Source organism: Leptonychotes weddellii, chromosome 9 (genome assembly GCF_054177405.1).
Source record: "Leptonychotes weddellii isolate Sample4059 chromosome 9, ASM5417740v2, whole genome shotgun sequence".
Taxonomy (NCBI): Eukaryota; Metazoa; Chordata; class Mammalia; order Carnivora; family Phocidae; genus Leptonychotes; species Leptonychotes weddellii.
The window spans coordinates 97,054,932-97,057,982 of record NC_138377.1 but is presented as its reverse complement, the minus strand read 5'-3'; positions in this window follow the sequence as shown (position 1 = coordinate 97,057,982).

Sequence of the window (3,051 nt, the reverse complement as noted above, 5' to 3'; positions counted from 1 at the left end):
CCGGCGCATTTCAAACGGGCCAATCAGCGCCCGCCCGCGGGGAAAAGGGCGGGGCCTCGGAGGAAATGACTGCTCTGCCGGAAATGGTGCTGGTCTCCTAGGCGACCGCCGGGCCAGAGCGCGCGGCGTCTGGGTGTCAGGGCTGCGGGCCTGGAACGGGGACCTCAGACGTAGTAAAATCCAACCCCTTCCCCTTTCCCAGGAGGAAACTGAGGGGTTTTTTTTCCCTACAGCACAAGAAGTCCAATGGAAGGGCAAGTCCAGGGTCGACTCGGAGGTCAAAGGCGTTCCCGCACAGGAGTGTCCTGTTCTTGTGCTGTGCCCCGCATCTCTCCCTCCCTGGCTTCCACATCACCTCATCATGTTGGATTTCGTTCTCTCCTTCACCTTTCCTGGGTTCTCCCTTTCTGGTTCCTCCAGCTCTTTCGTACATACACATTGTGTTATGAAATTCTTAACAACGTTTGATGCTGGGCCTTGTTAAAAAGAAAACCACAGGCCCAAAATGGAGTCCCTCATACTAGGCCAAGTCACCAAAAAGGGCCTTACTCTCTAACCTAAGTGCAGTTTCTACCTTCCCCAGAAACGTAGTCTGAACCGGTCAGTCAGGAACTTTCCCATCGGCAGCCGCGACGTCATCTCCATCTCCCCTCTCCCCCAGCCCCCCACTAAAGGAAGATGAGATGATCCTCAAAATAAGACCCCCTGCCCTTCACCCTGAGGGAAGGTGACCTGGCCTGAAACAATCCTGTCTTTTCTTTCACTAATGATTTCCTTTTCCCACCCTCCTTCCTATAAAAACCTTTCGTTTTGTACAGCCCCGGGAGCATCTCTCTGCTTGCTAGGCGGAATGCTGCCGATTCATGAGTCACTTAATGAAGCCAAGGTGATCTTTTAAATTACTCAGTTAAATTTCTGTTTAACAGCATACAGAGATGAATAAAGTTGGGTCCTTGCCCTTGAGGAGCAATGTCCAGAACCACTCTTTTCTCAGATGAACGGATTCTATTCCACTTTGACATTTGCCCCTAAACTGATGGCTATCAAATATGCATCTACACTGTGCTCTCATGGGGCTCTACTCCCACCTCCTCAACCAGGCACTAGTTAAATAAACATAATTTCATATCCTTGGCCCATGCTGTTCTACATAAAGATGTTTTTTCCTAATGCCTTTATTGCTTTGTTTTTTATATATGAGTCTTTGAACCATCAGAACTTTGTTGTTAAATGGCAGGTTGGGATTTGTATTATTTAGGAATTAGGCATCACTGCTGGCTACTTACCTCTTAGTTACCCTGCAGTCTGGCTTTGGCCTCAGTCTCTCCATTGGAACTCTTCTCACCAAGACCACCATCTCCTTCATGCTAAACCTAATTGACCCTCCCCACCCCTATCTTACTGGACCTCTCAACAGCACTAAAAATATTTCTTATTCTTCTTTTCCTATGCCTTTTTTTTTTCTCCTAGCTCTCTAAGCCCATCTTTCTCAGAACTCATTTATGAGGTGTGTTGTTTGTTTGGGGGACTTTTGTTTTGTTTTGTTTTGTTTTTGTCCCTTAAATGTAGCTTAGGGTTTTGACCTGGTCGCTAGCTGAGGCCTCTCCTCAGGCACTCCCAGTCACTCCCAGGGCTTCACATACCATTCAAATTTGTTCTTCTCAGCTGCAGACCCATATGTCCCCCGCCTTCTGGATTCTGCACTTGGGTGTCCCACAGGCACCTCATACCTACCGCACCCTAATCTCTTCCCCTGAACCTGCTACCCCTCAGTGGATGGTATCACCATCTACCCAGCCACCCAAGCCAGGGTCCCAGGTACCATCTTTGACTTTTGCCTCTCCTTCTGTTCCAACATCCACTCACCACATCTTGACAGCTCTGCCTATTAAATAGCCTTCGACCCTCTCCTTCCACTTCTCTCCATCCCCTTGGCTCCTACCATGTCTTGTCTGGATGACTGCAACAGTAACCAAACAGGCTTCTCTGCTGCTACCCTCCAAATCCACTTGTAAACCACAGATCCGGTCATGTCACCCTCCTGCTTGTAAAACCACAGTAGCTCCCCAGGGCTGGACAACCCCCACAGGGCCCTGAGGCTCTTCCTCTCCAAACCCATCATTTATCATTGCCCCCTGCACCCCTCCAGGCACGTGGCCCTTCGGAGCCCCAGGCTCACATAGTAGTCCTGCCTTCTTCTGACACTGCCTCCTGACCCTCAGTTCTCAGCAGATCTTCGTCAATGACCTGGCACTGGATGCTGAACCCCTACTCTATACCCCCAGTCCCCTGCACCCTGTCAGCACGTGTTGCTTTGCTTCAGAGCTCCCATCCCAGTATGGTCACTGTTCCTTATTGTGTCCTCTACTGGCGTATCCCCAAATCCTCGCTAGGTGGCGCTCTTGCACCCCAGCGCCCAGCAATTTACCCTCTTGTAAATGTTGGGAAGGAATAGATGAATCCATCCCAGTTGAGGACCCGGTTACATGGAGCCCCCACCCCAGCTTTTCTTCTGGCCTGTTTCTTCTTCCTCACCTCTATCCATACTAAAGCTCTTATTTTCTTAAAAAAAAAAAAAAAAAGGGCAAAAACGAAAACAAAAAAAACAGGCATCTCACACCTAACACAGTCTTTCTTCCCCTGAAGGGTTCCCCATAGCCAGTAAAGATTTGCACTTTCCCCTAGAATTAGAGATCCAGACCAGGGATAATGGTAGGAGATGGGGAGGTAGTAGAACCGGGAGGCTTCTACTAAGATCAGGTCATGGAGTATAATTTACGTCCAGTAAAATCCACCCTTCTCGGTTGTACTGTGTATGTTATGTATTTGACAAACAGAGCATCCAATAGCCACCGCCACTATCAGATGTGTAATACCCCCACCACTCCAAAACTTTCTTTGTGCTGCCTCTTTGTGGTCAGTCACCTTCCTCTACCCCCAGCCCTTGGCAACCACTTTTCTGACTTCCTCCCTTAGAGTTTTCTCTTTTCCAGAAGGCCTCTTCTCTAGCTGGGCAAAATGCTTTTGAGATTCACGCATGCGTTGCACGTA